Source organism: Triturus cristatus, chromosome 5_2 (assembly GCF_964204655.1).
Source record: "Triturus cristatus chromosome 5_2, aTriCri1.1, whole genome shotgun sequence".
NCBI classification, from domain to species: Eukaryota; Metazoa; Chordata; class Amphibia; order Caudata; family Salamandridae; genus Triturus; species Triturus cristatus.
In genome coordinates, this window is record NC_140588.1 from 732,064,678 (window position 1) to 732,087,044 (window position 22,367).

The window sequence follows — 22,367 nt, forward strand, 5'->3', positions numbered from 1 at the left end:
TATGAAACCACTATTTTTGCTTTATTTAATTGCACGTGTCCAAGCTGTTTTTTTTTCAGACCACCACCATGTGCATTCTCTGTGACTGCCTACACTCCACCAAGGGCAACCAGCCTTAGTGATGCTGAATGTATTTGCATTACAGACTTAAACCTGAAAACCCCACTGGCTTGTACATACTGTGCATGACTATACACGGCAAGGACATGGGTGTGTGCTAAGCCTCTGCTTCTTCCCCCAAAAATTCGCTCCCCCTTTCCATCTAATGCAACTGTGAAATCACCAGAGCAAGACGCAATAAATCTCTGTCTATAATTCTTCTATGCACACAGAGTCATGTTTTCACATTAGTGCCAAAACGAAATTTCTTTGCCAATTTCAAAGCACACTTACTGCTCTTTTATTTTTTCAGGGGCAAATGTAAATCACTTTTACACACTGACACATTATGAAACCACCATGTGTAACTACAACAAAAACAATTCCCATTTCTATTATTCATTTCTTAAGTTACCACATACATACCCTCTCAAACTGTAAACTCACCTTTAAAATTAGTTAGTTCTGAAAGAAATGTGACACTCAAACAGCAGATTATCAGAGCCAGGATCTCTGTTGTGTTCACCTGTCTCCTCTCAGCAGAACCAGATAATGGCAAACTTTCCCTCTAATTTTCCACACATATACATGTAAGTTTCAAATCTCAGTGCTTCCCCCTTTTTTTTCAAATGTAATCACACATTTCTATTGGTTGAAAACCAACCCTTTTCCAAAAGTACCCTGCCCCCAACTTGACTTCTGCCTAGTACCCTTCCCCCAACTTGACTTTTGCCTGCTACCATAGCAACAGCTCATGGAACACTGCTGTGTTCAGTTAGGTCAGAAGTTCGACACACAATGTTTCAATTCCACAGAGCAAGAGTGCTTGACTTTTCAAACCTAACAGCAAATCCATAGTACTGTTCTTTGGTTACACATTTTTTTGTACCAATACAAAACATGCTTGTATTAATTTTCACATACAGCCTAGTTTTTTTTCTAGAATGGTATGAAACAGCCAATCAGTTCTTTTTGTTTTGTAAAAAATATGTATGCCTCCATTTCCAAACTGTCTTTCTTTTCATATTGCCATTCTACTGAAAGACACCTCCTGAGTGCATCCAGTTCTCCTTTGAAGATGTTCTCAGTGTGGATTGTAGGGCACAGCTATGTCTTCTGGAGTGAAAAGTTTGCAGAGAAAACAGATATGGTGAGAGACCTTGCTTTGCCAAATGTAGACATTAAATGGATTGGTCAGAGAGGGTTAAAGTGGCACCAATTGATGCCATTGGTGAAATCCTTCATTCAAATCCAACACCCTGACCTCATAATAGTGCACTGTGGTGGCAATGACCTAGGCACTTTGACTGGGGTAGGTCTGGAAATGCTTATGAAGGACACCTTTGCACAACTGTTTACACTTTTCCCTAAAACTGCCTTTGTGTTTTCCAACATATGCCAAAGGCAAAAATGGAACTGGTCCAATCATTTCTGTCCGCAGATTGACAAAGCAAGAAAGCACGTCAACAAATCTGTTTCTGCTTTCCTCCGTGACTATGGTATGGGTGCCATTTACCACAACAACTTGCGTTATGACATGCAAGACATTTATAGAGGAGATGGTGTGCACTTCAATGATGAAGGGAACAGAGTCTTCCTCTTGAACCTTAGACTCTGCATCGGTACTTACTTGTAGGTACCACTAAAAAAATGACTTCATAAACACAACAGCTCTTTTTAGAGCTCCCTAATTTCTAAACTCTTAAATCTGCTTTTCATTTATTTATTTTTATTTTTTTTACCGTACGCTTACCGTAAGCTTACCGTACGCGTACCCCGTGATTTTTTTTAAAATCAATAAATGTTTTTATTGTACTTTTCTGTCCTTCTTTGACCCCCTTACAAATGTTAGGGGGTCTGTAACTCTCCTCATTGCCCCCTTTCCTTGTTTTCACTCTTTTTTTTCAGAGTGAAATACACAAAATGGCGGCCGCCGCTTCCTGGTTTCGGCCGATTCGAATGTTTACTAAGATCTAAGAGCCAATCAGAATCGCGCTCGCGCACGCCACCGTACGCTTACCGTAAGCGTACGGTAAGCGTACCGTAAGCGGGCTCAGATATATATATTGATTTAAAGGCTATTTTCTCAGAATCTACTGAACAGATTTACACCAAACCTACAAAAGGCACTTCCTTGACCTAGGGACTACCTCTCTGCCAAATTTTGAGTAATTCTGTTCAGCCATTCGGGCTGTAGCTCGTTCTAAAGGTCCTATGGAAAAATGCATGGGAAAAACGCGTTTTGGGACCCCCCTTTTATCTCAGCCCCCGCTTGATGAATCCCCCCGAGACTTTCAGGGTAGGAGCGGAGCGTAGCGCCCCACCTATTTTGAGAAATTCGCGAGGATTCGTCGACCGGCGCCAAAGTTATTCAAAATAGAATGTTGAGGTTTTCCTATGGAAACGTGGTCCTAACTATAACTACCTACTGGCGACCGCCAGTAGGTAATATATATATATATCTATATATATATTTACTGAAAAAACCATGGGTTTCACACACGTTATAGTTAGGAATTAGCATTTAAAAAACCTTAGAAATTCACTGAAAAAACCATAGGTTTCACACACGTTATAGTTAGGAATTAGCATTTAAAAAACCTTACAAATTCAGTGAAAAAACCATAGGTTTCACACATGTTATAGTTAGCTGGACATTTTACTCGTAAAAAACCAATGAAATTGCCCCGTTATAGTTAGTTCAGCTAACTATAACTCGCGCGCCCGCAATGCACTGCTGATGACGTCACATATTACATCACTCATGACATGGTCAGTGACATCACTCATGACATCACTGATGACATCTCAAATGACATCACTGATGACATCACTGATGACATCATCCAGTGAATGTGTGTTTTTCTGAAAATTAAATATGTTTTATATATGTGTATCTCAAGGTCGATGGAAGAATAAATGGGTATATAAGTGTCTAAATGGATGATTTGTTTTTGAAAAATTGATTGTGTTACTGACTGATTAAGTGTATCTCTCACTTTGTGTATAAGTGGCTGCATGGGTTGGTGAGTAGCTACATGGGTGTCTATATAGGTTATTAGTTGTTTTTTTGAGTATCAGTCTGAGTGTCTGTATGGTACGGTGGGGCGTATTACGTAGTGCATAGATGCATGAATGAGTGACTCACTGTTTGTATGTGTTGAAGACAGCATGTGTGCAGGACTGTATGTGTGGATGAGTGTGTGTATGGGTGTGTTATTGAGTGAATGACTGTCTCAATAGTGTCTTCAGGAGTAACTACATATGTTTTTAACTAGTATATGTGACTATTGGTGTATATATGTGAGTATATGTGAGAGGGAGAGATTGAAAGAGTTCCTGTATGAATAAGTATGTGTTTCTATAAGTGATTGTTTAAAAGACTAAGTATGTGTAAGTTTCCGTAGAAGTAAGTATGGTGGTGTGTGTATTACTGTATATGCAAGTAAATGTATGTTTTATTCTTTATTAGCATGAGTGACTATGTGTGTGAGTAACTCTATGGATGAGTGGCATTGTGTAACAGGATGTATAGATGTATGAGTACATATGATGAGTGAGTACATGTATGAGTGACTGTATAGGACTGTTGGTGAATGAGTGGATGTGTATGTGGATCTTAGAATTACTGAAGAGGTTGTTGTAACTGGTATTGGTATGTCCATTGTTTTGAAATTTTTAGTCTCTATTTTTGAATGTGTGTATCAAAGCTTATATTAAGGTGAGAGGAGGTCTGCCACTCTATCACAAGGATGATGTCATCAGTGATGTCATCAGTGATGTCATTTGAGATGTCATCAGTGATGTAATGAGTGATGTCACTGACCATGTCATGAGTGATGTAATATGTGACGTCATCAGCAGTGCATTGCGGGCGCGCGAGTTATAGTTAGCTGAACTAACTATAACGGGGCAATTTCATTGGTTTTTTACGAGTAAAATGTCCAGCTAACTATAACATGTGTGAAACCTATGGTTTTTTCACTGAATTTCTAAGGTTTTTTAAATGCTAATTCCTAACTATAACGTGTGTGAAACCTATGGTTTTTTCAGTGAATTTCTAAGGTTTTTTAAATGCTAATTCCTAACTATAACGTGTGTGAAACCCATGGTTTTTTCAGTGAATTTGCAAGGTTTTTTAAATGCTAATTCCTAACTATAACGTGTGTGAAACCTATGGTTTTTTCAGTGAATTTCTAAGGTTTTTTAAATGCTAATTCCTAACTATAACGTGTGTGAAACCCATGGTTTTTTCAGTGAATTTGCAAGGTTTTTTAAATGCTAATTCCTTACTATAACGTGTGTGAAACCCATGGTTTTTTCAGTGAATTTGCAAGGTTTTTTAAATGCTATTTTTTTCTTTTTTTCTTCATTTTTTTCAAACATATTTTTATTTTAATTTTCTTATCTTTTATAAAGACTATGCTTAAATTTTTAAAATCCTTAAATATATTAAATATATATATTTTTTAAAATAAACATGTAAAATGTATTTCCAGATTTTTTTTTTTTTTTTTTTTTTTTTTTTTATAGTACGCGTACCGTAAGCTCACGGTAAGCGTACGGTTTACGCAACGTCCGTAATCTATCTACGCTGCTTGCGCATAGTTACGTACTTTGCGTAGCCGCGCGTACTGCGCGTGGGACGCGTGCGCGCTTACGCAACACGCGCACGTTACGCGGAAGTGCCGGGAAATGACTGTTATGCGCATGCGCGCAAGCGCGTGTCTTTTTTACGCGCACGCGTACTTTTTGCCGTAAGCGTACCGTAAGCGTACCGTAAGCGTACGGTAGGTCATGTGATCTTGAAACACAACTTTTGATTGGTTGAAACTACTTTCAGTTCTAGAACTCTCCTACACCACACCCATTCCCCTCATTTCTGCTTGTGATCCCTTGGGAGAAGGAGCTGGTTTGTCTTTGGGATACGATGGCAGAACAGCAGAGCTCTTCTGAGAGTGAGGCTAGCACCAGCAGCACTGTCTTGAGGCAGAGAGCGAGGAAAGTAAAGCCTTCTTACGTTTGGGAGTATTTTACTTTTCCAGAAGGCCAGCAAAAGGTGAATGCACCCTTAGTTACTTGCAAGCTGTGTAAGCGTGTACTTTCTAGAGGTAATCCTAACAGGAAGTATTCCTTTGGGAATCACACCATGAAGAGACACCTCCAGGAAGTACACAGAAGGACACATGGTCATCTTTTTGGAGGTAACTCTTCAGAAAGACGAGCCAGTACATCCACAGCAGCTCAGCCTGGACCATCACCTGCAGGGCTTACTCCTTCTTCTGCAGGTCAGGTGAGCCCTTCATCTGTGGGGGGAGAATCTCCTTTTGCTGGCCCTCTGGAAATGAACCTTCGATTTCGGAAGGTTGATATTCATTGCACATTTTGTAAAGGTCTAATTTGTCATAGGGAGACCAGTGTTTCCCTAGTGAACAACAAAATAGATCAGCACATTTGTAGCTTTGAATGATTTTCCCATGCTTCCTTTCCTCTGTCCCTGCATGAACACAACGGTTCTTTTAAGAGCCAACCTTATCTTCCATCTTTTTTTTACTTGTTTTTAAAAACTTTTTTTTTTTTTTTTTACCGTACGCGTACGGTAAGCGTACCTTTTTTTTATTTTTTTAAAAAAAACACTAAAAATCATTTATCACATTATAAAGTCCTTGAGAGACTACAATTTTTATTATTGACTTACCATACTCACTCAAAAAAAAATTTATTCATTTGTTTTTTTAAAAAATAGTTTTTAAAATGGTTGTAGTTTCCGAAAATTTTCTATATCGATCTGAAAATAAAGAAAAAAGTATTAATATTTTTAAACCATTTAATAATACAGTACACATATTTACATTTTTTACCAAAAAATATTTTTGCCTTATTTTTGCTGTTTTCAGAATAAATTGCATTTCACTATTAATTGTGAAAGCAATTGCATTCAGCCTTAGTGATGCTGAATGTATTTGCATTACAGACTTAAACCTGAAAACCCCACTGGCTTGTACATACTGTGCATGACTATACACGGCAAGGACATGGGTGTGCTAAGCCTCTGCTTCTTCCCCCAAAAATTCGCTCCCCCTTTCCATCTAATGCAACTGTGAAATCACCAGAGCAAGACGCAATAAATCTCTGTCTATAATTCTTCTATGCACACAGAGTCATGTTTTCACATTAGTGCCAAAACGAAATTTCTTTGCCAATTTCAAAGCACACTTACTGCTCTTTTTTTTTCGGGCCAAGTGAAAATCTCTTTTTACAATTTGAAATCACTTTTACAGAGTGACACATTATGAAACCACTATTTTTGCTTTATTTAATTGCACGTGTCCAAGCTGTTTTTTTTTCAGACCACCACCATGTGCATTCTCTGTGACTGCCTACACTCCACCAAGGGCAACCAGCCTTAGTGATGCTGAATGTATTTGCATTACAGACTTAAACCTGAAAACCCCACTGGCTTGTACATACTGTGCATGACTATACACGGCAAGGACATGGGTGTGTGCTAAGCCTCTGCTTCTTCCCCCAAAAATTCGCTCCCCCTTTCCATCTAATGCAACTGTGAAATCACCAGAGCAAGACGCAATAAATCTCTGTCTATAATTCTTCTATGCACACAGAGTCATGTTTTCACATTAGTGCCAAAACGAAATTTCTTTGCCAATTTCAAAGCACACTTACTGCTCTTTTATTTTTTCAGGGGCAAGTGAAAATCTCTTTTTACAATTTGAAATCACTTTTACAGACTGACACATTATGAAACCACTATTTTTGCTTTATTTAATTGCACGTGTCCAAGCTGTTTTTTTTTCAGACCACCACCATGTGCATTCTCTGTGACTGCCTACACTCCACCAAGGGCAACCAGCCTTAGTGATGCTGAATGTATTTGCATTACAGACTTAAACCTGAAAACCCCACTGGCTTGTACATACTGTGCATGACTATACACGGCAAGGACATGGGTGTGTGCTAAGCCTCTGCTTCTTCCCCCAAAAATTCGCTCCCCCTTTCCATCTAATGCAACTGTGAAATCACCAGAGCAAGACGCAATAAATCTCTGTCTATAATTCTTCTATGCACACAGAGTCATGTTTTCACATTAGTGCCAAAACGAAATTTCTTTGCCAATTTCAAAGCACACTTACTGCTCTTTTATTTTTTCAGGGGCAAATGTAAATCACTTTTACACACTGACACATTATGAAACCACCATGTGTAACTACAACAAAAACAATTCCCATTTCTATTATTCATTTCTTAAGTTACCACATACATACCCTCTCAAACTGTAAACTCACCTTTAAAATTAGTTAGTTCTGAAAGAAATGTGACACTCAAACAGCAGATTATCAGAGCCAGGATCTCTGTTGTGTTCACCTGTCTCCTCTCAGCAGAACCAGATAATGGCAAACTTTCCCTCTAATTTTCCACACATATACATGTAAGTTTCAAATCTCAGTGCTTCCCCCTTTTTTTTCAAATGTAATCACACATTTCTATTGGTTGAAAACCAACCCTTTTCCAAAAGTACCCTGCCCCCAACTTGACTTCTGCCTAGTACCCTTCCCCCAACTTGACTTTTGCCTGCTACCATAGCAACAGCTCATGGAACACTGCTGTGTTCAGTTAGGTCAGAAGTTCGACACACAATGTTTCAATTCCACAGAGCAAGAGTGCTTGACTTTTCAAACCTAACAGCAAATCCATAGTACTGTTCTTTGGTTACACATTTTTTTGTACCAATACAAAACATGCTTGTATTAATTTTCACATACAGCCTAGTTTTTTTTCTAGAATGGTATGAAACAGCCAATCAGTTCTTTTTGTTTTGTAAAAAATATGTATGCCTCCATTTCCAAACTGTCTTTCTTTTCATATTGCCATTCTACTGAAAGACACCTCCTGAGTGCATCCAGTTCTCCTTTGAAGATGTTCTCAGTGTGGATTGTAGGGCACAGCTATGTCTTCTGGAGTGAAAAGTTTGCAGAGAAAACAGATATGGTGAGAGACCTTGCTTTGCCAAATGTAGACATTAAATGGATTGGTCAGAGAGGGTTAAAGTGGCACCAATTGATGCCATTGGTGAAATCCTTCATTCAAATCCAACACCCTGACCTCATAATAGTGCACTGTGGTGGCAATGACCTAGGCACTTTGACTGGGGTAGGTCTGGAAATGCTTATGAAGGACACCTTTGCACAACTGTTTACACTTTTCCCTAAAACTGCCTTTGTGTTTTCCAACATATGCCAAAGGCAAAAATGGAACTGGTCCAATCATTTCTGTCCGCAGATTGACAAAGCAAGAAAGCACGTCAACAAATCTGTTTCTGCTTTCCTCCGTGACTATGGTATGGGTGCCATTTACCACAACAACTTGCGTTATGACATGCAAGACATTTATAGAGGAGATGGTGTGCACTTCAATGATGAAGGGAACAGAGTCTTCCTCTTGAACCTTAGACTCTGCATCGGTACTTACTTGTAGGTACCACTAAAAAAATGACTTCATAAACACAACAGCTCTTTTTAGAGCTCCCTAATTTCTAAACTCTTAAATCTGCTTTTCATTTATTTATTTTTATTTTTTTTACCGTACGCTTACCGTAAGCTTACCGTACGCGTACCCCGTGATTTTTTTTAAAATCAATAAATGTTTTTATTGTACTTTTCTGTCCTTCTTTGACCCCCTTACAAATGTTAGGGGGTCTGTAACTCTCCTCATTGCCCCCTTTCCTTGTTTTCACTCTTTTTTTTCAGAGTGAAATACACAAAATGGCGGCCGCCGCTTCCTGGTTTCGGCCGATTCGAATGTTTACTAAGATCTAAGAGCCAATCAGAATCGCGCTCGCGCACGCCACCGTACGCTTACCGTAAGCGTACGGTAAGCGTACCGTAAGCGGGCTCAGATATATATATTGATTTAAAGGCTATTTTCTCAGAATCTACTGAACAGATTTACACCAAACCTACAAAAGGCACTTCCTTGACCTAGGGACTACCTCTCTGCCAAATTTTGAGTAATTCTGTTCAGCCATTCGGGCTGTAGCTCGTTCTAAAGGTCCTATGGAAAAATGCATGGGAAAAACGCGTTTTGGGACCCCCCTTTTATCTCAGCCCCCGCTTGATGAATCCCCCCAAGACTTTCAGGGTAGGAGCGGAGCGTAGCGCCCCACCTATTTTGAGAAATTTGCGAGGATTCGTCGACCGGCGCCAAAGTTATTCAAAATAGAATGTTGAGGTTTTCCTATGGAAACGTGGTCCTAACTATAACTACCTACTGGCGACCGCCAGTAGGTAATATATATATATATCTATATATATATTCACTGAAAAAACCATGGGTTTCACACACGTTATAGTTAGGAATTAGCATTTAAAAAACCTTAGAAATTCACTGAAAAAACCATAGGTTTCACACACGTTATAGTTAGGAATTAGCATTTAAAAAACCTTAGAAATTCAGTGAAAAAACCATAGGTTTCACACATGTTATAGTTAGCTGGACATTTTACTCGTAAAAAACCAATGAAATTGCCCCGTTATAGTTAGTTCAGCTAACTATAACTCGCGCGCCCGCAATGCACTGCTGATGACGTCACATATTACATCACTCATGACATGGTCAGTGACATCACTCATGACATCACTGATGACATCTCAAATGACATCACTGATGACATCACTGATGACATCATCCAGTGAATGTGTGTTTTTCTGAAAATTAAATATGTTTTATATATGTGTATCTCAAGGTCGATGGAAGAATAAATGGGTATATAAGTGTCTAAATGGATGATTTGTTTTTGAAAAATTGATTGTGTTACTGACTGATTAAGTGTATCTCTCACTTTGTGTATAAGTGGCTGCATGGGTTGGTGAGTAGCTACATGGGTGTCTATATAGGTTATTAGTTGTTTTTTTGAGTATCAGTCTGAGTGTCTGTATGGTACGGTGGGGGGTATTACGTAGTGCATAGATGCATGAATGAGTGACTCACTGTTTGTATGTGTTGAAGACAGCATGTGTGCAGGACTGTATGTGTGGATGAGTGTGTGCATGGGTGTGTTATTGAGTGAATGACTGTCTCAATAGTGTCTTCAGGAGTAACTACATATGTTTTTAACTAGTATATGTGACTATTGGTGTATATATGTGAGTATATGTGAGAGGGAGAGATTGAAAGAGTTCCTGTATGAATAAGTATGTGTTTCTATAAGTGATTGTTTAAAAGACTAAGTATGTGTAAGTTTCCGTAGAAGTAAGTATGGTGGTGTGTGTATTACTGTATATGCAAGTAAATGTATGTTTTATTCTTTATTAGCATGAGTGACTATGTGTGTGAGTAACTCTATGGATGAGTGGCATTGTGTAACAGGATGTATAGATGTATGAGTACATATGATGAGTGAGTACATGTATGAGTGACTGTATAGGACTGTTGGTGAATGAGTGGATGTGTATGTGGATCTTAGAATTACTGAAGAGGTTGTTGTAACTGGTATTGGTATGTCCATTGTTTTGAAATTTTTAGTCTCTATTTTTGAATGTGTGTATCAAAGCTTATATTAAGGTGAGAGGAGGTCTGCCACTCTATCACAAGGATGATGTCATCAGTGATGTCATCAGTGATGTCATTTGAGATGTCATCAGTGATGTCATGAGTGATGTCACTGACCATGTCATGAGTGATGTAATATGTGACGTCATCAGCAGTGCATTGCGGGCGCGCGAGTTATAGTTAGCTGAACTAACTATAACGGGGCAATTTCATTGGTTTTTTACGAGTAAAATGTCCAGCTAACTATAACATGTGTGAAACCTATGGTTTTTTCACTGAATTTCTAAGGTTTTTTAAATGCTAATTCCTAACTATAACGTGTGTGAAACCTATGGTTTTTTCAGTGAATTTCTAAGGTTTTTTAAATGCTAATTCCTAACTATAACGTGTGTGAAACCCATGGTTTTTTCAGTGAATTTGCAAGGTTTTTTAAATGCTAATTCCTTACTATAACGTGTGTGAAACCCATGGTTTTTTCAGTGAATTTGCAAGGTTTTTTAAATGCTGTTTTTTTCTTTTTTTCTTCATTTTTTTCAAACATATTTTTATTTTAATTTTCTTATCTTTTATAAAGACTATGCTTAAATTTTTAAAATCCTTAAATATATTAAATATATATATTTTTTAAAATAAACATGTAAAATGTATTTCCAGATTTTTTTTTATTTTTTTTTTTTTTTTTTTTTATAGTACGCGTACCGTAAGCTCACGGTAAGCGTACGGTTTACGCAACGTCCGTAATCTATCTACGCTGCTTGCGCATAGTTACGTACTTTGCGTAGCCGCGCGTACTGCGCGTGGGACGCGTGCGCGCTTACGCAACACGCGCACGTTACGCGGAAGTGCCGGGAAATGACTGTTATGCGCATGCGCGCAAGCGCGTGTCTTTTTTACGCGCACGCGTACTTTTTGCCGTAAGCGTACCGTAAGCGTACCGTAAGCGTACGGTAGGTCATGTGATCTTGAAACACAACTTTTGATTGGTTGAAACTACTTTCAGTTCTAGAACTCTCCTACACCACACCCATTCCCCTCATTTCTGCTTGTGATCCCTTGGGAGAAGGAGCTGGTTTGTCTTTGGGATACGATGGCAGAACAGCAGAGCTCTTCTGAGAGTGAGGCTAGCACCAGCAGCACTGTCTTGAGGCAGAGAGCGAGGAAAGTAAAGCCTTCTTACGTTTGGGAGTATTTTACTTTTCCAGAAGGCCAGCAAAAGGTGAATGCACCCTTAGTTACTTGCAAGCTGTGTAAGCGTGTACTTTCTAGAGGTAATCCTAACAGGAAGTATTCCTTTGGGAATCACACCATGAAGAGACACCTCCAGGAAGTACACAGAAGGACACATGGTCATCTTTTTGGAGGTAACTCTTCAGAAAGACGAGCCAGTACATCCACAGCAGCTCAGCCTGGACCATCACCTGCAGGGCTTACTCCTTCTTCTGCAGGTCAGGTGAGCCCTTCATCTGTGGGGGGAGAATCTCCTTTTGCTGGCCCTCTGGAAATGAACCTTCGATTTCGGAAGGTTGATATTCATTGCACATTTTGTAAAGGTCTAATTTGTCATAGGGAGACCAGTGTTTCCCTAGTGAACAACAAAATAGATCAGCACATTTGTAGCTTTGAATGATTTTCCCATGCTTCCTTTCCTCTGTCCCTGCATGAACACAACGGTTCTTTTAAGAGCCAACCTTATCTTCCATCTTTTTTTTACTTGTTTTTAAAAACTTTTTTTTTTTTTTTTTTACCGTACGCGTACGGTAAGCGTACCTTTTTTTTATTTTTTTAAAAAAAACACTAAAAATCATTTATCACATTATAAAGTCCTTGAGAGACTACAATTTTTATTATTGACTTACCATACTCACTCAAAAAAAAATTTATTCATTTGTTTTTTTAAAAAATAGTTTTTAAAATGGTTGTAGTTTCCGAAAATTTTCTATATCGATCTGAAAATAAAGAAAAAAGTATTAATATTTTTAAACCATTTAATAATACAGTACACATATTTACATTTTTTACCAAAAAATATTTTTGCCTTATTTTTGCTGTTTTCAGAATAAATTGCATTTCACTATTAATTGTGAAAGCAATTGCATTCAGCCTTAGTGATGCTGAATGTATTTGCATTACAGACTTAAACCTGAAAACCCCACTGGCTTGTACATACTGTGCATGACTATACACGGCAAGGACATGGGTGTGTGCTAAGCCTCTGCTTCTTCCCCCAAAAATTCGCTCCCCCTTTCCATCTAATGCAACTGTGAAATCACCAGAGCAAGACGCAATACATCTCTGTCTATAATTCTTCTATGCACACAGAGTCATGTTTTCACATTAGTGCCAAAACGAAATTTCTTTGCCAATTTCAAAGCACACTTACTGCTCTTTTTTTTTCGGGCCAAGTGAAAATCTCTTTTTACAATTTGAAATCACTTTTACAGAGTGACACATTATGAAACCACTATTTTTGCTTTATTTAATTGCACGTGTCCAAGCTGTTTTTTTTTCAGACCACCACCATGTGCATTCTCTGTGACTGCCTACACTCCACCAAGGGCAACCAGCCTTAGTGATGCTGAATGTATTTGCATTACAGACTTAAACCTGAAAACCCCACTGGCTTGTACATACTGTGCATGACTATACACGGCAAGGACATGGGTGTGTGCTAAGCCTCTGCTTCTTCCCCCAAAAATTCGCTCCCCCTTTCCATCTAATGCAACTGTGAAATCACCAGAGCAAGACGCAATAAATCTCTGTCTATAATTCTTCTATGCACACAGAGTCATGTTTTCACATTAGTGCCAAAACGAAATTTCTTTGCCAATTTCAAAGCACACTTACTGCTCTTTTATTTTTTCAGGGGCAAGTGAAAATCTCTTTTTACAATTTGAAATCACTTTTACAGACTGACACATTATGAAACCACTATTTTTGCTTTATTTAATTGCACGTGTCCAAGCTGTTTTTTTTTCAGACCACCACCATGTGCATTCTCTGTGACTGCCTACACTCCACCAAGGGCAACCAGCCTTAGTGATGCTGAATGTATTTGCATTACAGACTTAAACCTGAAAACCCCACTGGCTTGTACATACTGTGCATGACTATACACGGCAAGGACATGGGTGTGTGCTAAGCCTCTGCTTCTTCCCCCAAAAATTCGCTCCCCCTTTCCATCTAATGCAACTGTGAAATCACCAGAGCAAGACGCAATAAATCTCTGTCTATAATTCTTCTATGCACACAGAGTCATGTTTTCACATTAGTGCCAAAACGAAATTTCTTTGCCAATTTCAAAGCACACTTACTGCTCTTTTATTTTTTCAGGGGCAAATGTAAATCACTTTTACACACTGACACATTATGAAACCACCATGTGTAACTACAACAAAAACAATTCCCATTTCTATTATTCATTTCTTAAGTTACCACATACATACCCTCTCAAACTGTAAACTCACCTTTAAAATTAGTTAGTTCTGAAAGAAATGTGACACTCAAACAGCAGATTATCAGAGCCAGGATCTCTGTTGTGTTCACCTGTCTCCTCTCAGCAGAACCAGATAATGGCAAACTTTCCCTCTAATTTTCCACACATATACATGTAAGTTTCAAATCTCAGTGCTTCCCCCTTTTTTTTCAAATGTAATCACACATTTCTATTGGTTGAAAACCAACCCTTTTCCAAAAGTACCCTGCCCCCAACTTGACTTCTGCCTAGTACCCTTCCCCCAACTTGACTTTTGCCTGCTACCATAGCAACAGCTCATGGAACACTGCTGTGTTCAGTTAGGTCAGAAGTTCGACACACAATGTTTCAATTCCACAGAGCAAGAGTGCTTGACTTTTCAAACCTAACAGCAAATCCATAGTACTGTTCTTTGGTTACACATTTTTTTGTACCAATACAAAACATGCTTGTATTAATTTTCACATACAGCCTAGTTTTTTTTCTAGAATGGTATGAAACAGCCAATCAGTTCTTTTTGTTTTGTAAAAAATATGTATGCCTCCATTTCCAAACTGTCTTTCTTTTCATATTGCCATTCTACTGAAAGACACCTCCTGAGTGCATCCAGTTCTCCTTTGAAGATGTTCTCAGTGTGGATTGTAGGGCACAGCTATGTCTTCTGGAGTGAAAAGTTTGCAGAGAAAACAGATATGGTGAGAGACCTTGCTTTGCCAAATGTAGACATTAAATGGATTGGTCAGAGAGGGTTAAAGTGGCACCAATTGATGCCATTGGTGAAATCCTTCATTCAAATCCAACACCCTGACCTCATAATAGTGCACTGTGGTGGCAATGACCTAGGCACTTTGACTGGGGTAGGTCTGGAAATGCTTATGAAGGACACCTTTGCACAACTGTTTACACTTTTCCCTAAAACTGCCTTTGTGTTTTCCAACATATGCCAAAGGCAAAAATGGAACTGGTCCAATAATTTCTGTCCGCAGATTGACAAAGCAAGAAAGCACGTCAACAAATCTGTTTCTGCTTTCCTCCGTGACTATGGTATGGGTGCCATTTACCACAACAACTTGCGTTATGACATGCAAGACATTTATAGAGGAGATGGTGTGCACTTCAATGATGAAGGGAACAGAGTCTTCCTCTTGAACCTTAGACTCTGCATCGGTACTTACTTGTAGGTACCACTAAAAAAATGACTTCATAAACACAACAGCTCTTTTTAGAGCTCCCTAATTTCTAAACTCTTAAATCTGCTTTTCATTTATTTATTTTTATTTTTTTTACCGTACGCTTACCGTAAGCTTACCGTACGCGTACCCCGTGATTTTTTTTAAAATCAATAAATGTTTTTATTGTACTTTTCTGTCCTTCTTTGACCCCCTTACAAATGTTAGGGGGTCTGTAACTCTCCTCATTGCCCCCTTTCCTTGTTTTCACTCTTTTTTTTCAGAGTGAAATACACAAAATGGCGGCCGCCGCTTCCTGGTTTCGGCCGATTCGAATGTTTACTAAGATCTAAGAGCCAATCAGAATCGCGCTCGCGCACGCCACCGTACGCTTACCGTAAGCGTACGGTAAGCGTACCGTAAGCGGGCTCAGATATATATATTGATTTAAAGGCTATTTTCTCAGAATCTACTGAACAGATTTACACCAAACCTACAAAAGGCACTTCCTTGACCTAGGGACTACCTCTCTGCCAAATTTTGAGTAATTCTGTTCAGCCATTCGGGCTGTAGCTCGTTCTAAAGGTCCTATGGAAAAATGCATGGGAAAAACGCGTTTTGGGACCCCCCTTTTATCTCAGCCCCCGCTTGATGAATCCCCCCGAGACTTTCAGGGTAGGAGCGGAGCGTAGCGCCCCACCTATTTTGAGAAATTCGCGAGGATTCGTCGACCGGCGCCAAAGTTATTCAAAATAGAATGTTGAGGTTTTCCTATGGAAACGTGGTCCTAACTATAACTACCTACTGGCGACCGCCAGTAGGTAATATAGATATATATATAGATATATATATAGATATACATATATATATATGTCCAAAGAACTCCGCCTCATGCATCCAGTTGACAGGAAGGACGAAGACGGACCCAAACTGCTGTGCAAAGTATTCTTTATACCATAGGAATTCCACACACCGCCATGACGCGTTTCGGCCTCAGGAAGGCCTTGATCACATGACGCTACAGCGAAAAGCCATTGGATTTTAAAGTGAAACAAGCCTAGTGAACATCACGTGATAGAGGGGCCAATAGACATGGAAAAAATATTCACACAGTAACGCGGCATGACCTGCATTTTGACACACCTTCCATATAGTTTACTGCTCTCAAAGGTCCCAGGCGGTGACTTAAATAATCCGTGCTGTAATTAATACGACACAATATTTGGACAAAAGGTAACATATTAACAACTCATTGTTGAAAGCGGTCGATGTATACAACATAATGTTATTTATGTGCAAATCACGCAATCGTGCAATTTGAGGCAAATATAGCAGCTTAAAGATACAGTACAATTGGTTAGGACCCCCAGTGGGTACTCAAGTATGTCCAAAGATTCCCTATGGACATTTAAGCCATAATATAGCGACTCCTTATTGAAAACGGTTAATGTATAGAATGTAATCATGTTTATGTGCAAATCTCGCAATAGTGCAAATTTTTGGCATAAAACGAAGCCTAGAGTTACATTATTTGTATGTCAAGCCCCCCATAGGACTGGAACATTGTTGTTATATGTAACATATGGCATTTAAGGGACATTATTGGAATATTAAACTATTGAAAACCTACTTGACCTATTTATCAAGAGCAAAATGTACTGGATTGGCATTAATTGTACAAGATCAACATTTAAAAAATATAAGCCAAAAGGCACAATCATGTTAGTGCAATAATCATCTGCTATTCCCTCTAAAAAGAGGGGTGCTTGCCTTTGAAAATACAATGCACAGGACCTCTGAATCACCCTTCCTCTGTCCTCCTTGTGCCCATGTAGACCCTAGATGCTTGTATGCAAACCCATTTGAGGGTTATTGCATTTCATCTCAGAAAGAAGAATTTCATATTGTCTAGTGTCACAAGCCTCCGCTACTTAAGTGTTGCCTACTGATCTGCCCTCTTAAAGCACATATCATCAATTGTAATTACAAGATAAAATAAAAAATGAGGAAGAAGAAGTGAAAATGTAAATGACAAACCTTACCAATTTACTGGTGTTGCAAAAAAGTTGTTTATAAGAAATATTTTTTGTGTGTAATAAAATATCATAAACTGTACGCCACCTAGCTAGGACTTCTCCCTGACCAAAGTGGTTCATTACGTCTAGGACAGATGAATGAGATTATATATATATATATATTACCTACTGGCGGTCACCAGTAGGTAGATATAGTTAGGACCTATTTTCCATGGGAGATCCGCAACATTCTATTTGGAATAACGTTGGCGTCGATTGACGAATATTCGCAAAATTCTCCAAACTTTTGGCCAGCTCCGGTCCGCTCCTATCCTGAAAATTTCACGGTGATTCGTCAAGCGGGGGCCAAGAAAAAAGGGGGGTCCCAAAACGCGTTTTCCCCATGCATTTTCCCATAGGACCTGTTGACATAGCTACAGCCCGAACTGCTGAACGGAATTACACCAAATTTGGCAAAGAGGTAGTCCTCAGTGCAGACTTGTGCCTTTTGCTTAAATGGTGTAAATCCGTTCAGTAGTTCCTGAGAAAATTAGAAGTAAAAGTACATATATACCTATGGCCTCAGAGGATCCGCGCACCCTCCCCGCACCCAGCACGCACCCTGCCGTGTACGAGCTGAATGTTAATTGGCTGCCAACACTCTGAATCAGGAAGTGTTGGCAGCCATCTTGTGCCTCGGTAGAACCGAGGCAGAAAAAACCCCCAAAAAAGGCGCAAAACACGACAAGGGGGCAGGGTAGAAACACCCTGACCCCCTAGGCCTACTCAGGGGGTCCCACAAGGACCCCCAAGGCCAAAAAATATATATATATATTTTTTTTTTTAAATCGTGGGGTGCGCATCCCGCTGACGGAAAAAAAAACGAAGCGCGGTCTCCCGTGCTTCGTTTACAATTAGCCCCCGGGGGCCAAGTCCTGGGGCAATTTTTTATAGTAATGGGGGCCCAGAGGGCCCCCCCAGCCGCGGGGACCGGTACCCCCCTGGGATTTGGTGAAATACATGGGGGGGCTCTCAGCCCCCCCCATCCCCGGGGACCGCCACCCCCCGGGGCTTCATTATAAATGGGTGAGGGGGCTCAAAGGCCCCCCCAAGCCCTGGGGACCACCACCCCCCAGGGCTTTAAGTTAATGTATGCGGGGGGCTCATGGCCCCCCCGCAGCCCCAGGGACCGCCACCCCCCGGGGCTTGCTTAATTAATGTAATAACTGTGTGGGGGGCTCGAGCCCCCCCACACCCCCCGGGAAACACCACCTCCCCGGGGCACTAAATATTTAAAATTGGGGGTCCGTTACGGACTCCCAAGCCCTGGGGACCACCACCCCCCCCGGGCCTTTAAATGAAGTGGGAGGGGGGACGCGTGCCCCCCTCTGGAGCCAATGATGGCCCTGGGGACCACCACCCCCCAGGGCCGGCTCCTGCAGTGTCCCGGGGTGCCCACCCCGGGACACTGCTGTTTGCAATGACAGGGCGGGAGCCTCACGGCTCCCACCCTCTCATTGCAAACTGCTTTGCTTCATTGAAGTGAGAGCAGGGAAACCCTCCCCGCACCCAGCGCACACCCTGCCGTGTACGAGCTGAATGCTAATTGGCTGCCAACACTCTGAATCAGGAAGTGTTGGCAGCCATCTTGTGCCTCGGTAGAACCGAGGCAGAAGAAAACCGAAAAAAGGTGCAAAACACGACAAGGGGGCATGGTAGAAATACCCTGACCCCCTAGGCCCACTCAGGGGGTCCCTGTATGTATATATATTTTTTAAATCGTGGGATGCGCATCCCGCTGACGGAAAAAAAAACGAAGCACGGTCTCCCGTGCTTCGTTTACAATTAGCCCCCAGGGGGGCCAAGTCCTGGGGCAATTTTTTATAGTAATGGGGGGCCCAGAGGGCCCCCCCAGATGTGGGGACCGGTACCCCCCTGGGATTTTGTGAAATACATGGGGGGGCTCTCAGCCCCCTCCAGCCCCGGGGCCCGACACCCCCCGGAGCTTCATTATAAATAGGTGGGGGGCTCAAAGGCCCCCCCCAAGCCCCGGGGACCGCCACCCCCCAGGGCTTTAAGTTAATGTATGCGGGGTGGCTCATGGCCCCCCGCAGCCCTGGGGACCGCCACCCCCTGGGGCTTGCTTAATTAATGTAATAACTGTGTGGGGGCTCGAGCCCCCCCACACACCCCGGGGACCACCACCTACCCGGGGCACTAAATATTTAAAATTGGGGGTCCGTTACGGACCCCCAAGCCCTGGGGACCACCACACCCCGGGGCTTTAAATGGAGTGGGAGGGGGGCCACACGGCCCCCCCCATGGAGCCAATGATGGCCCTGGGGACCTCCACCCCCCAGGGCTAGCTCCTGCAGTGTCCCGGGGTGCCCACCCCCAGGACACTGCTGTTTGCAATGACAGGGCGGGAGCCTCACGGCTCCCACCCTGTCATTGCAAACTGCTTTGCTTCATTGAAGCGAGAGCAGGGAAACCTGCTCTCGCTTCAATGAAGCAAAGACGATTGCTTTTCCACATGGGGAGCACCATGTTAGCTGCTCCCCATGTGGAAAAGCAATGCCAGCTCCCGCAGTAAGCGGGGAGCCGGCTGGGACCGTGGGGGGATTGGGACCCCCCCACGGTCCCCAACAAGATGGCCAGGCCCCGGGGGATGGGGTCCCCGGGGCCAGAAGTGCCCCGGGAGGGGGGCCACGCAGCCACCCTTCTAAAAATGTAAATAAATAAATAAAATGGCCCCTCCTAAAAATTTAGTGGCCTTTAGTGGCCACAGGAGGGGGGCTACGCAGCCCCCCTCCCTTAAAATATGTATATTTTTTTTTAAAAGGCCCATTCCCCAGGGGATGGGGTCCCCGGGGCAGATTAAGGCCTCAGGAGGGGGGCCACGTGGCCCCCCTCCGCAGTTTTAAAATAAAAAATAAAAATAAGGTGGAGGCCCTGGGGGATGGGGTCCACAGGGCCAAAAATAAGAAAAAGAAGGGGGGCTACACAGCCCCCCTTCTTAAAAAGAATTATTTTTTTTAAAAACGGGATCGGGAGGAGGCCACGTCCCCTTCTTTCATCACTTTGCAAATGCGCCCCCTGGCGCTTTTGTAGAGGGGGAACGAATTCCCCTTCAATACTGGGGGTCCCTGGGGGCCAACTAGCCCACCAGGAACCTCCAGTATGCACCAGGGGGCTGCGTTGCAGAGAGGTGTTCTGAGGCCACGCCCACTGTTGATTTCATAATAAGCTGTACATTCTCTGATCCAGAATCCTGTATATGCCAGCTTTATTTTGACTAATAGGAGGTAGAGTACCTCATTATACTCTAAGCATCTTTCTCTCTTATCCCTTTTTTAGAAAAGTTGTATTATTTTAAGTTCTTGTGCTAATGCAAAACTACCTTCAATAAAAATCAAATCTTTTACAGCTGAGGTGGTTGTGCAGACCTGTGTCCGAGCTTACTTCAAAAACAAAAATCAGCATTACGTTGTTTAATCACGTGATTCTTTGATCTCCCTGTTCATCTATACGAACTATATGTTTTTGGCACAGTCAGGGCAATGCGTGAATCAGCACCACCACCTTCTGAGCTTGCACCGCAGCATGCACGTGATCCCCAAAGTCAGTCACTTACTCCATCTGGTGCCAGCCTATGCAGTTTTACATCAACCAAAGTGGGTATAATGTGGGTATAATGTGCTTGGGCCGTGCCAACCCACAATGCCTCCACCCCTGTCGCCACTGTACTTCCACTGCACGTCCCAGTTAGGCCTGGGCCAAAATTCCGTTACGCTCACGGAAATTGCGATAATTTGCCATTTTAGCGTTCCGCAGAAAGCGCGAAAATATAAAAATTTCCGCAATCCGCATCTTACCGCTAATTTTTTTCTTGCTGGCGCTGTAAAATAATACAGTCTTGCGTGCGCGCGATCGCCTTACCTGAATCCCCGTGTTCGCAGACAAATTTTCCCGACCCGGTCGCGTTCTCCACGAGATGTTGGATTGTTGGTAGCCATTTTGCGCTGTCTCGCGACAGTTCGCGCCCGCACTAACGTCATTTGTCCCGCAATCACGTCATTTGTCGCGCGATCACGTCTTTCTTCTCGCGATCATGCACCGCGAGAGTATGAGAAGATTGAGATCTCGAACACGTCATTCCCCACCGCGAGCGAGAGCGTTGAGGACGCGGGCACGTCTAATCGAACGCAAAAAGGAGAAAGAGACCCCGAACACATCATATCCAACGCGACAGGCAGCAAGAGAACGCGATCAAGTCATTTTGGACACGCCATCGACATCCGGCAGAAGTAATGTGAAGCTCGAGAACTTGAACATGTAACATTTTCAATTTGGAGAAGAATATCAGCTCTAGCAGCATGAAACCTTCTGCAAATGATGATTTTGGATGAAAACAACTCCTCAGATTGACATTTGGCTGTCCTTTTTTGTGCAAGGACTCCTTTTTTAAAAAGGTGGGGAGAGGGAGGAAGTGCCACAGAATCTCCAACTTCCTGTTCCTGTCCAGCAGGCTCCTCCCAGTGTTTTGTCCATCTCCTGCTCATTCTGCCTTTGGATTTTGAGCTGAAAAGATCACTCTTTTTGTCTGCTGCATCATTGCAATTAGATTTGAGGATTTTTTAATTGGATATTTTACAAGTAAGAGGTTGTTGTGTCTGTTTGATAGGGGGCATTGCAGTTGTTGTAACTACAAATTATTTTTGGTAACTATCATCATTCCTTTTTTTTAAAATGTTGTGGGTAGCAGTAGTCAGTAGTAGGCCCGAGCTAGTCATGGCCTCATGGGTGTGTGCATGATGAAGCATCTGTTCCTTTGGTGTTTTTTTTAATGTATTTCATTTTCAAGCATCATTTAGGGCCTGGATGGCATTGGAATTAGTTGGGAAATGTGTTTTTTTGGGGTGGGCTTTCTGATGTTGTTGGGCCTGGCCATGTGGCTGGTGGCCATTTCAATCCTAGGCCTGAAAGCTTGCCTGGCCTTGTCTGCCAACAGGCCTGCTTTCATCCAGTAGGATCAGAGCAGGTAGC